Genomic DNA, 14,591 nt, shown 5'->3' on the forward strand with positions numbered 1-14,591 from the left:
TTGTTGTTGTTGTGTGCCATCGAGTCGGCTCCGACCCATAGCGACCCTGTATAGGGTTTCCGAGGGTGTAAATCCTTACGGGAGTAGAAAGCCTCATCTTTCTCCCACGGAGCATCTGGTAGTTTCGAACCGCTGACCTTAAGGTTCGCAGCCCGATTCGTAACCACTACGCTGCCAGAGCTCCTTGGAAACCCTATACAGGGTCATTATGGGTCGGAACTGACTCGACAGCGCTTAACAACAACAACAACAATATGAAATGACTTTAATATCCTCTTTCAGCTTCTTGCCTTCAAGGCTGTCTGATAAATTTCAAGATCCACTGTTGGTTGTTATGCTGTACCTCAGGATTTAATTTTTGGCCTGTTTTGTTTTCAAACTCTCTCCCTCTCCACACCACCTGATCTGGCCTTTACCCTATTAATAAACAGTTCATGGCTGACTGTGGCCATTTTGAGCTGCCTGCTTGTAGCATAGTGGTTACAAACTGGGTAAGCCCAAGGTTGGCAGCTCAAAACCGCTAGCTGTTCCACAGGAGAAAGACTAGGCCCTCTGCTCCAGCAAAGATTCACAGCCTCGGAAATCCTGTACAGGGTCACTATGAGCCAGAACCGACTCCAAGGCACTCAACAAGCAAGAAATCCCCTGCTAATTTATAAAAATAAATTTTACATCTATATTCATGAGCAACCCCACATATCTGTCAGTTTGATCTTCTGTGGTGACTTGTGTTTTGCTCTGATGCTGGAACTATGCCACTAGTGTTCAAATACTAGCTGGCTCACTCCTGGTGTACGAGTTTCAGTGGAGCTCCCAGACTAAGAATAGACTAAAAGAAGGAATAGGTGGTTCAGTTCTGAGGGATCAGTTCTTGAAAACTTTATGCATAACAATGAAACCTTGTCTGATATAGTGCCAGAAGATGGGTCCCTAAGGTTGAAAGACACTCAAAATACTACCAAAGAAAAGCTGCCTCCTCAAAATAATTGTTGTTGGTAAGTGCTGTAGAGTTGGTTGCCACTCACTGTGACCTTGTATAAGGTTTCTGAGGGGTGACTGGTGGGTATGAACCAATAATTTTTTTTTTAAGTTTTTATTATGAATTATGTGTGTTTACATAGGAGAACAACAGTTTTACATTCATCCTATCATATTTCATCTCATTGCAATGATTACAATCCCTGCCATGCATAATCAAATAACCAAAGGGTACACCCCACAGGCCTGCCCACTGGCCATCAGCACACAGCCCCTCTCCCTCCCTGAGTCTATTGTCCCCAGCCACTCCATTCTGTCCATGTCATCGTCTCCATCTCCATTTCTGGTGTCACTGCTTTTCTGGGTAGGATCCCACACTCCACTCTTCTCACTTGATGGTCCCAAGGACCTTTGCTCCTGGACCACAAAATCAATCACTCCCCTGCTTTTGTTAAAAAACATCTATCTTTATATTTCCGAACCTCACAGTCAGTCCTGATGGCAATTATTCACTATTGTACCACAAAAGTCTTATCCCCATCTCCTTTCATTAGCCCCATCCCAACAGATTGGAAACCATTAAGTGGAGATTCTACCTTCCCCTGCCCCATCTGGAACTAGGATCCCTCTTGAAAGCTTGTAAGCCAGTCACTTCTTGCCTTTATATCCCCACTTCCCATTTTGGGTAGCCAATGTCTAAGTTGCCCATCCCTTCAACCCTATGTACTGTGGGGGTAGGAGTGATCCTTTCTATAAATATTTGTTCCCTTTTTTGAGCTACTACATCCATAAGTAAGGAGCTCTGGTAGCGTAGTGGTTACGAATCGGGCTGCGAACCTTAAGGTCAGCAGTTCGAAACTACCAGCCGCTCCGCGGGAGAAAGATGAGGCTTTCTACTCCCGTAAAGATTTACACCCTCGGAAACCCTGTACAGGGTCGCTATGGGTCGGAACCGACTCGACGGCACTTAACAACAACAACAACAACATCCATAAGTATAGGTAAAGTGCATCAAATTGTATCGAGTTACTTTTTTTTTTCTCTTTCCTCTTCTAGTCGAGTTCTAATTATCCAACCATTGAAGCCAGGTCAAGTGGGTACTATCATCAAGTATGGGTGTTCTTGTGCATCTCCCCTCACTTTATATCAGCTGGATGCTTCACCCTCCACTCTAGTCCTCTGTGGCCATGTCTCTGCCTCTGGGCCCAGGAATTCTCGGGTCTTGCCATACTGTTGGCCAACCAGACTCCAGGTTCACAGGAGTCTATTGAATGTGGTTGGACTTAGCTCCCAACATCATTGCTGTTTATTCCCCCTCTTCTCCTTATCAGTGACCAACGTGTTCACCAGTCAGAACACATGCCTGCTCGTGTATTCACCTTCAGTCTTAGCCTTGGAGGGAGTTTGCTCTGAGGGGAACTGACCACTTGCCTTGATGGAGCCTAGGTGAACAGCTTGCTTGTTCTTGTAGTAAGCAATCAGACTGCCATTCTTCTTCTTTTTTTTTTTTCCTGCTGGTCTTTCTTTCATGAAGTATCTGTTGTTGTTCTAGCCGCTCCAGGCTGGTCTACTTGTCCTTTCAAGGGGAAATTTTCCACCTCAGAAGATTCTGGATAGGGTTAAGGATTCCACCTATGGTCGTATGCAATGCAAAGGCTCCACAGGAAGCTTCTTTCACTGGGCAACTTCTAGCCCTCTTTAAGGTATTCCAATCAGTTATAGGCTGAAGAGGGACTTAACAAGATTTCTATTGTGATGTTTCTGGATATTCCTTCCTCTCCCTCTCAAGTATCTATTTTACAATAGTAGGCAAGGGAAACTAAGATTCAAAAGGCAGCCAAGCCTCTTAACATCATTCTCCTCTTTTACCCACTCAAACCATGCCACAATCCCTGTATCCCAGAGCCCAGTTGTTTCAAGGTTGTGATACGTCATTTATCTCTGTTCCACCTAGTCCATGCAAATCTGCTTAACTGTTTTCCCATCAGCCTTGTTCTACCATTTCCCTCCCCCTTCTTGTGTATTGCTGCCCCCTGCCCCCAGCACCCAAGCTATCCTGTATCTATTTCCTATCCTGTGCTCTATCTTCCCCTCCCTTCATGCCTCCCATCCTCTCATCCCATACATCCTGGTGATCAGCAAATATATATATATAATTAAAAATCCCCCCCCCCCCTTTTAGGGTGGTGAACCAATAATCTTGTGGCTCACAGTTCAGTGCTTGGCCTATAGTTCCACACCAGGATTCCTCCTAAAAATAGAGTTGACCTTAATGATGTGGATGAAGTTAAGCTTTTGGTATATTCATTTTCTATTGGGTTACAACTCAAAATGAGAAGAAACATCCATTGATAATCAAAATGTGGAATGTACAAAATATGACTCTAGGAAAATTGGAAGTTTTTAAAAATGAAATGGGACCCATAAAGATTGATATCTTAGTCATTAGTAAGCTGAAATTCACTGGTATTGACCTTTTTGAATCTGACAAACACATGGTTTACTATACCAAAAGTAGCTAAGTGAAGCAGAATGCCATCACATTCATCACCAAAAAACATTTCAAGATCTATCTTGAAGTACAATGCTGTCTATGATAAGATAATATCCATAAACCTATAAGAAAGACTAGTTAATACAACTATTATTCAGATTTATGTACCAACTACTAAAGTCAGTGATGAAGAAATTGAAGAATTCTATCAGTCTCTTCAGTCTGAAATTGATCAAATATGCAATCAAGAAGGATTGATAATTACTAATGATTGGAATATAAAAGTTTGAAATAAAGAGCAGGAGTTAGGACATGGAAAATATGGCCTTGGTGATAGAAATGACATGAGATTGCAGGATAGAATTTTGCAAGACCAATGCCTTACTCATTGTAAATTCCTTTTAAAGACAACATAAAAGGTGACTAGGCACACGGAACTCCCCAGATATGGTACACAGGAATCAAAATGACTACATCTGTGGGAAGAGATGATGGAAAAGTGTGATATCATCAGTCAACACAAGGCCAAAACAGAAACCAGCTATGGAACAGACCATCAATTACTCATATGCAAGTTCAGACTGAAGCTGAAGAAAATGAAACAAGTCCAAAAGAATCAAATACAACTCTGAGTATTCATCTCTCCTGAATTTATAGACCACATCAAGAACATATTTGATGCATTGGATACTAATGATTGAAGATCAGAGGAGTTATGGGATGACATTAGGAACATCATACACAGAGAAAACAAAGGTCATTTAAAAGACAAGAAAGAAAAAGATCAAAATGGATGTCAGAAGAGACTCTGAAACTTGTTGTTGAACATAGAAACTTGCTCTTGAACATAAAGCCAGTGGAAGAAATGATGAAGTAAAGGTGTTTAAGAGAAAATTTCAAAGGACAACTGGAGAAGACAAAGTAAAGTATTATAATGAAATATGCAAATGCCTGGAGATAGAAAGCCAAAAGTGGAAGAATATGCTCAGCATTTCTCAAGATGAAAGAACTAAAGAACAAATTCAAACCTTAACTTTTAACTTTGAAGATTCTATGGAATCCTGATATGGATAAGCACTGGACTACTATCCACAAAGTTGACAGTTCAAACCTATCAGCTGTTTCTCAGAAAGCCTGTACAGGTTTGCTATTAGTCAGAACTGACTCAACAACATAAGCAAAATATTGAATGATTCAGAAAGCATCAAAAGAAGATGGAAGTAAGATGCAGTCACTGTACCAAGAAGAATTAGCTGGCATTCAAACATTTAAGGAAGTAGCATATTATTATGAACCAATGACATTGAAGGAAGGAATCTAAAAGGCATTAGAGAAAAAACAAGGCTCCAGAAATTGATGGAATACAAATTGAAATGTTTCAACAAACTGATGCAACACAGCAAGTACTTATTAGTCTATGCAGAGAAATTTGGCAAACAGATATCTGGTCAACTGACTGGAAGACATCCATATTAGTACCCTTTCCAAAGAAAGGTAATCCAACATTAATTATCATTAATGCCACATGCAAGTAAAATTTTGCTGAAGATAATTCAGAAACAGTTGCAAGATCAACCACTCCCCTCCTTTTGTTACAAAACGTCTACCTTTACATTTGCAACCATCAATAGAGAAAAGTGGAGTGCGTGCGGGACCCTATTCAGAGAAGCAGTGATGCCAGAGATGGAGACAGAGATGATGACGTGGAAAGATGGAGTGGCTGGGGACTCTGGACTCAGGGAGGGAGAGGAGCTGTGTGCTGACCACCAGGGGGCAAGCTTGTGGGGTGTACCTTTTGGTTGTTTGAATGGTTATATATTCCTGAGTGCTTCAGTGTACATTAAAAAAAACACACACAACAAAAAACCGAGGGAATGGAAGCAAATGCTGTTGAATGATGATGCATGAAGGGGATTGTAATCATTGTAATGAAATGAAATATGATAGGATGAATGTAAAGCTGATGTTCTCCCATGTAAACTATCACTCAATTCACAATAAAAACTTAAAAATAAATAAGTAAAATAAAAACACTCTAAAAAAAAAAAATCCCCCCAAAACAGTTGCAGCAGTACATTGACAGGGAGCTGCCAGAAATTCAAGCAAGATTCAGAAGAGGATATGGAATGGGGGAAATCAGACGGATCTTGGTTGAAAGCAGAGAATACCAGAAAGATGCTTATTTAGGTTTTATGGACTACACAGAGGCATTGGACTGTGTGAATTATAACAAATTATGGGTAACATTGGGAAGATTGAGAATTTAAGAACATTTAATTCTGTTCATGTGGAACAGGTACATCAATCAAGAGGTTTTCATTAAAACAAAATAAGGGGGTACTACATGATTTTAAAACAGGAAAGGTGTGTACCAGAGTTGTATTTTTTCAATATATTTATTCACTCTGTATGGTGAGCAATTAATTCAAGAAGCTGAACTATATGAAGAAAATGGAGAATAATGATTAGAAGAAAGTTCATTAACAACCTGCAATATGCAGAATCTTGCTTGGTGAAAGTAAAGAGGACTTTAAGTACCTGCTCATGAAGATCAAAAACTACAGCCATGTGTTTGAAGTGCAACTCAGTTTAAAGAAAACAAAAACCCTAACAGCTGGACCAATAAATAGCATCATGGTAAATGGAGGAAAAATGAAGTTGTCAAAGTTCATTTTGCATGCACCCATAATCAATGATTGAGAAATCAAAGAACGTATTGTATTGGACAAATCTCATGCAAAGTGTTAAAAACCAAAGATGTTAGTTTGAAGACTAAGGTGCGCCTAACCCAAGTCATGGTATTTTCAATCACCTCATATGCATGTGAAAGTTTACAATGAGTAAGGAAGACCAGATAAGAATTGATGCATTGGAATTATGGTTTTGGGGAAGAATAATAAAAGTACCATGGACTGACAGAAGAGCAAACAAATCTGTTTTGAAAGTAGTACAGTCATAATGTATTGCATTGGGCAAATCTGCTGCACAGAAACTTTTTAAAGTGTTGAAGAGCAGAGATGTCAGCTTGAGGACTAAGGTGCGCCTGAACCAAGCCATGGTATTTTCAATAACCTCATATGCATGTGAAAGCTGGACAGTGAATAAGGAAGATTGTAGAAGAATTGATGTCTTTGAGTTATGGTGTTGGAGGAGAATACTGAAAGTGCCATGGGCTGCCAAAAGAACCAATAGATCTGTTTTTGAAGAAGTGCAGCCAGAGTGCTCCTTGGAGGCCAGGATGGCTAAGCTTCGTCTCTCATACTTTGGACATATTGTCAGGAGGGAACAGTCGCTGGAGAAGGATGTCATGCTGGGTAAAATGGAGGGTCAGAGAAAAAGAGGAAGACCCCCAACGAGATGGCTCAGCCAGGTGGCATCATTGATGGCGTCAAGTGTGGCAGCGGTAGTGAGGTTGGCCCAGGATCAGACATTATTTCGTTCTACTGTGTGTGGGGTCGCTATGAGTCGGTTCTGACTCGATGGCACCTTACAACAACAACAACAACAACAACAATCATAATGATCCTTAGAAACCAGGATGGTGAGACATTTTCTAATGTCTTTAGCAGTGTTATCAGAAGGGGCCAGTCCTTTGAAAAGGGTATCGTCCTTGATAAAGTGGAAGGTTGTAGAGAAAAAGAAAGGCCCCAGCAAGATAGATTGGTACAGTAGCAGCAACAATAGGCTCAAACATAACAATTGTGAGGATGGTGCAAGACTGGGCAGTGTTTTGTTATGAGTCTGAATCTACTTGAACGTACCTAACAACAACACGTTCATGAATGAGAATGATTACAATATTCCTTTTTTGTTGAATCCATCATCTTTTGTATTTCCATCTCTCCAATCTTCTTCCCAAAATATATATACTGTTCCTTTTTCTAGTTTACTAATTTTCCTTTCTGCTATAAAATGCATCTGCTGAAATTTTAGTTATTGTGTTTTTAATATCTGGAAATACCCTAGATCTTTCTTAGATATTCTGTCACTTTTATATTTTCTATAGTTATTTTAAAGTTTATGATTTATTTTTTTAAATAGCAAAGCATAGTTATTTTTAAAACTTCATTTTGTAACTCCAAGATCTGACCTGTTGGGTATATTTTTGCTATCTGTGGTAGAAGTTCCTTGTGTTGTTCTTTAAAAGTGCTGTTGAATTGGTTCTGACTAATACTGACCTATGCAGAACAGAACGAAACACTGCCCAATCCTGTACCATCTTCACAATCACTGTTACATTTCAGTCCAGTGCTGCTACCACTGTGCCAATCCATCTCATTGGAGGTCTTCCTCTTTTTCACTGACCCTCCACTTTACCAAGCATGATGTCTTTCTCCAAGGACTGGTCTCTTTTGAAAATATGTTTGAGAAATGAAGTCTTGCCATCCTTCCTTCTAAGGAGCATTATGGCAGTACTTTCAACACAGATTTGTTTGATCTTCTGGCAGTTCATGGTACTTGTAATATTCTCCTCCAACATCATGACTCAAATGCATCGATCCTTCTGAAGTTTACTTTATTCATTGTCCTTCTTTCGCATGTGTATGAGGCTAATTGAAAATATCATGACTTGGGTCAGGCTTACCTTAGTCCTCAAACTGATTGTTCTTGAAAGTTTTAAAGAGGTATGGTGCATCAGATTTGTCTAAGGCAATAATTCATTTAATTTTTTGACTGCTGCTTCCTTGAGTGTTGATTGTGGATCCAAGTAAAATGATGTCTTTGACAACTTCAATCTTTTCTCCATTTATCATAATGTTATCCAGTGTTGAGGATTTTTGTTTTCTTTACATTAAGGTGCAACCCATACTGAAGGCTATAATCTTTTATCTTCATCAGTATTTTAAGTCCTCTTCACTTTCAGAAAGTCAGATTGTATCATCTACATATCACAAGTTGTTAATGAGTCTTCCACCAATCTTGGTACTACATTCTTCTTCATACAATCTAGTTTATCAGATTATTTGCTCAGCAGATAGACTGAGTAAGTATGGTGAAAGAATATAACACTAGCACACACCTTTACTGATTTTAAACCATTCAGTGTTCCCTTGTTCTTTTCCAACAATTGCTTCTTGGTTTTTGTACAGCTTCCTCATGAATACAATTAAGTGATATGGAATACCAGTTCTTTGCAATGTTATCCTTAGCTTGTCATGATCAACACAGTTAAAAGCCTTTGCATAGTCAATAAGGCACAGGTAAACATCTTTCTGGTCCTCTCAGTTTTCAGCCAAGATCCACCTGATATAAGCAATTATATTCCTTTTTCCATGTCCCTCAAATGCCCCAAGGTCCCCACAACTGCTATTTAGCCCATTCTAACAGAAGTCTGCTGGTCTTGAGTGTGGCACCAAATTTAACACTGAGATGACAGACTGCTTTGGAATCATCCGTGGCAATCGACAAAACCAAGTTTGCCTTTGGATGTTCCCTGGCAACTTTCATCAACTCGACTTCGCTATCAAAAGTCATCATCTGAACTCCATTATTGGCAGCATACTTAATTTGAGATACTTGTTTACAATGATTTGCACAGATTCTTCTCTCCGATGGCACAACGAGACTTAGCACCAATTGTATTTCCGTCTTGCTAGCTCTGGTAGCGTAGTGGTTACGAATCGGGCTGCGAACCCTAAGGTCAGCAGTTCGAAACTACCAGCCGCTCCGCGGGAGAAAGATGAGGCTTTCTACTCCCGTAAAGATTTACACCCTCGGAAACCCTGTACAGGGTCGCTATGGGTCGGAACCGACTCGATGGCACTTAACAACAACAACAACAGCACAGTCAAAGCCTGTCCTGATGGCAGCTAGAGTCTTCACTATGGATCTGCTATCATTGCATTTGACTGCATAAAAGGGGGTGACGTGGGGAAGACCTTTTAACCATCTTAGATGCTTCTTTAAGATGTCTCCAAGGTCCACAACATAGAAAGCATCTTTATCATCTGAAGACGAGACTTCATTAATTTTTTTGGTCCAGAATGTCCTTGGCAGTAAAAACTTCATCAAGGAAATAACAGTCAAACTCTTCATTACTAAAATTGGTCATGGTTTCTCGATGTTCCTCTGAAAAACACCAAAATGGAAAACTAAGAGACAGAATTTCCAGATTTTCACAAAGGCAATTCTCCAGGAATTCCAAACAGCACTGAATAATAAGCTTGTACCTTTGGTGCAGCAGTGAAAACGTTCTTAGTGCGCACGGATGGACCCCATGGGGGGGCCGCAGGGAAAGGGCAGAAGAGCGGCTTGGCAGCTCCTGGCGCTGTCCACTGTTCCTGTCGCCCCTAGCTCCCTCCCACCAGAGGACCTCCGGCCCAAGGTGGTGCTGGAGCTGCTGGCAGAGGGGCTGGAGGGGACTGACCACAACTTGCTTGTAACAGTCGGTCTGCCTATATTGTTTTGTATTTTTCCTGTAGGTCTTTCTTTCAAGAAGTATCTTCTGCTCTTCTAGCCACTCCAGGCTGGTCTGCTTGTCCTTTCAAGTGAAAAATTCCCATCTCTGAAGATCTGGATGTGGTTTAGGCTTTCACCTATAGTCTTATGTTTTGCAAAGGCTCCACAGGAAGCCTCCTTCACTCAGTACGCTATAGCCCCATTTTAGGTATTCCAATCAGTTATAGGCAGAAGATGGACTTACAAGCTCTCTATGGTGATGTTTCTGGCTATTCCTTTCTCTCCCCCTCCAGTGTCTATTTTATAATATTATGCAAGGAAAGATATTTTCCTTTTCTGATTACAACATTGACTCTGGAGTTTTCTCTTTGTCTCATTGTGGGTTTTGTTTGTATTTTTCTGTTGCTAATGAGTCTTTGTGTGTGAAGCTGTAGGACAAGCAGTGGTAGTTCACACTCACCAGCTGCTCCTCAGAAACTCAATACAGGGTGACTATGCATCAGAACCTAACAACTTGACAGCATTTAGCAACACAACAACAAAAAGGCTAAGAACTGTTTGATATATATATTGATTATTTGTACTTCCTCATTTGTAAGGTAAGTATTCAAATATTTTGCTATTATTTAGAGCTTTGAGTGATTTCTCTACCTTAAGTATATGAAAATATTCTGACATATTCCAGTTCCAAAGCTTAGTCTTTCTCATTTTGGTATTTCATAGACTTGGAATTGCTTTAATGAATTGCTGTGGTGAAACATAGATCACATTTTATTCTTTTTGTACTAATTGTGAATTCTTTCTTTCTCTCTCTCAAATATATGTGTGTGTGTGTATACGTGAGGGCTAGTCGAAAGGTATTGCTACAAAATCATGTTAAGTGCCCCCAAATCAGTTCTGACTCATAGTGACCCTATATAGGGTTTCCAAGGCTGAAAATCTTTGTAGGAACAGAAAGTGTCATCTTTTCCCTTGCAGAATGGCAGATGGATTAGAACTGTTGACCTTGTGATTATCCTACAGAGTTTCTCAACACATCCTCCATCTAGGTCTATGTACCTCTGATGGCAGTATTTCCATCTCTGGAATAACAATTCCCAGAAGAATTCTGGACTCTTCAATTTATACCACATCAAGACAGCAGTTTTGGCATCTTCAAGGCATTTAAATCATGTTCAATGATCTTTGAATTTTAAGAACAAAGGTAAATCTGAGGGGTCAAGGTTAGGTCTATAGGGTGGATGGGACAAAGGTTCTCAAGGAAATTCTCATATAAAGTCCTTACTGAAGGCTGTGGTCTTGATCTTCATCAGTAAATACTTTAAGTCTTCTTCACTTTCAGAAAACAAGGTTGTATCATCTGCATATCGCAGGTTGTTAATGAGTCTTCCTCCAATCCTGGTGCCACATTTTTCTTCATATAACCCAGCTTCTTGAATTATGAGCTCGGCATACAGAATGAATAAGTATGGTGAAAGAATACAACCCTGACACACACATTTGTTAATTTTAAACCATTCAGCATTCCCTTGTTCTGTCCAAACAACTGGCTCTTGGTCTATGCACAGGTTCCTCATGAGCATAATTGTTTCAGAATGCTCATTCTCTGCAATGTTGTCCATAGTTTATCGTAATCCACACAATTAAAAGCCTTTGCATAGTAAATAATGCACAGATAAACATCTTTCTGGTATTCTCTGCTTTTAGCCAAGATCCATAAGCAATGATATCCTTTGTTCCACAACATCGCCTGAATCCAGCTTGAGCCTCTGGCAGTTCTCTCTCAATATAAGTTTGCAGCCATTTTTTGATTATCTTTAGCAAAATTTTACTTGTATGAGATATTAATTATATTGTGTGATGAATTCTGCATTCTGTTGGTTCACCTCTCTTTGGAATGGGTACAAATATGAATCCCTTTCAGTCAGTTGGCCAGGTAGTTGTCTTCCAAATTTTGTGGCATAGATACGTGAGGGCTTCCAGTGCTTCATCAGTTGTTGAAAGATTTCAATTTGTATTCCATCAATTCCTGGAGCCATCTTCTTTGCCAATGCCTTCAATGTCTCTTGGACTTCTTTCTTCATATGCCATCTCTTGAAATGGTTGAACATTGGCCATTTCTTTATGATACAGTGACTCTATGTATTCCTTCCATCTTCTTTTGATGTTTTCTGCCTCATTCAATATTTGCCCATAGAATCCTTCAATATTTCAAGTTGAGGCCTGATTTTTTTCTTCAGTTCCCTCAGCTTGAGAAATGATGAGTGTGTTCTTCCCTTTAGGTTTTCTAATTCCAGGTCTTTAGACATTTTATTATATTTTACTTTGTCTTCTGTAGCTAACCTTTAAAATTTTCTGTTTGGCTCTTGTACTTCCTCATTTCTTCTTTTGCTTTAGCATCTGTACTCTGGAGAGCAAGTTTCAGAGTCTTTTCTGATATCCATTTTGGTCTTTTCCTTCTTTCTTGTCTTCTTAATGACCTCTTGCTTTCTTCCTGTATGCTGTTTTTGATGTCATCACACAACTCTTCTGGACTTTGGTCTTTATTGTCTAATACATCAAATCTGTTCTTCAGATGATTGCCAAATTCAGATGGGGTATGATCAAGATCATGTTTTGGCTCTCGTGGACTTGCTTCAATTTTCTTCAGCTTCGCCCTGAACTTACATATAAACAATTGATGGTCTGTTCCACAGTCTGACCCTGACCGTGTTTTAGCTTGTGATATGGAGCTTTACCACCATCTCTTTCCACAGATGTAGTTAATTTGATTTCTGTGAATTCCATCTGGTGAGGTCCATGTGTATAGTCATCTTTTATGTTGTTTTAAAAATATATATTTGCAATGAAGAAGTCATTGGTCTTGCAAAATTCTATCATGTGATCTCCAACATCATTTCTATCAACAAGGCCAATTTTCCAATGACTGATCCTTCCCCTTTGTTTCCAACCTTTGCATTCCATTCACTAGTAATTATCAATACATCTTGATTTCATGTTTGATCAGTTTCAGATTGAAGAAGTTGTTAGAATTTATCAATGTCATCATCACTGACTTTTGTGGTTGGTGTGTAAATTTGAATAATAGTGGTATTAACTGGTCTTCTTTAAAGGCATATGGATATTTTCTTATCACAAACAGAATTGTACTTCAAGATAGATTTTAGTATGTTCTTTTTGATGATGAATGTGATGCCTTTCCTCTTCAATTTGTCATCCCTGGCATAGTGAACCATGTGATAGTCAGATTCAAAATGGCCAATACCAGTCCATTTCAGCTCACTAATGCTTAGTATATTGCTGTCTATTTGATTTTTGTCAGTTTCCAATTTTCCTAGATTCATACTTTGTACATTCCATGTTCTGTTTATTAGTGGATACTTACAGCTATTTCTCTTCATTTTGAGTTGTACCCCACCTGTAAATAAAGGTCCTAAAGACTTTACTACATTCGTGTTGTAATGGTCAGCTGTAGTGTAAGGAGGCAAATCTTCCCTAGTCATGTTTTGAGTACCTTCCAACCTGAGGGGCTCATATTCTGACACTATATCTGACAATAGTCTGGTGCTCTTCATCATTTGTTTTTCCCCTTTTGAGCAGATTCTTTTTCTTAGTCTTTTACAATAATGGTCCTATGAAGTATTTCTCCTTTTGTGACTGAATTATTTCACTCAGCATAATGTCCTCAAGGTTCATCCATGTTATGCGGTGGCTTGCAGCTTCCTTGTTGTTCTTTAAGCTAGCATAGTATTCCATTTTGTGTATGTTCCACAATTTGTTTAGTCATTCTTCCACTGATGGACACTTAGGCTGTCTCCATTTTTTTGCAATTGTAAATAGTGCTGCTACAACCATTGGTGTGCATATATCTATTCATGTTATGGCTCGTATTTATTGTGGCTAAATACCAAGTAGAGGAATTGCTGGATCATAAGGAATTTCTATCTCCAACCTTCTGAGGAAATGCCATAGTACTTTTCAGAGAGGTTGGACCATTTTGCAATTCCACCAACAATGTAGGAGGGTCCCAGTCTCTCTGCATTCCTGCCAGCATTTATTGCCCTCTACTTTTTTTTATCTTTGCTGTTATTGCTGGTGTGAGATGATAGCTTATTGTTGTTTTGATTTGCATCTTTCTGATGGCTAGTGATCGTGAACATTTCTTCATATGTTTGTTGGCTGCCCAGATCTCCTCCTTTATGAAGTATCTGTTCATGTGCCCATTTTTTAATTGGATTATTTGTCTTTTTCTTGTAAAGGCATTGTAGTTTCCAATATATTTTAGAAATGAATCCCTTGTCTTATGGGTCATTGCAAAAGACTTTTTCCAGTGCTGTGGGTTCCCTTTTTACTCTTTTGGTGAAGTCTTTTGATGCACATAAGTTTTAAATTTTTAGTATGTCCCAATCATCTATTTTGTCTACTTTTGTTTGTGTAAATTTAAAAATGTTTGGTAGTCTGTGTAGGCCCTGAATTAGAGCCCTCATATTTGTCCCTATTTTTTCATTGATGACCTTCATAATTTTGGGATTTACATTTAGGTCTTTAATCAATGCTGAGTTGGTTTTTGTATGGGTGTGAGGTAAAGATCTTGTTTCAATCTTTTGTATATTGCTTTCCAGTTCTGCCAGCACCATCTGTTAAAGAGACTATCTCCTCCCCATGCAATATACCTAGGTACTATGTCAAAAATCAGCTGGCTGTATGTGGATGGGTTAAT

The sequence above is a fragment of the Chrysochloris asiatica genome, unplaced genomic scaffold (genome assembly GCF_000296735.1).
Source record: "Chrysochloris asiatica unplaced genomic scaffold, ChrAsi1.0 scaffold00085, whole genome shotgun sequence".
Classification (NCBI taxonomy): Eukaryota; Metazoa; Chordata; class Mammalia; order Afrosoricida; family Chrysochloridae; genus Chrysochloris; species Chrysochloris asiatica.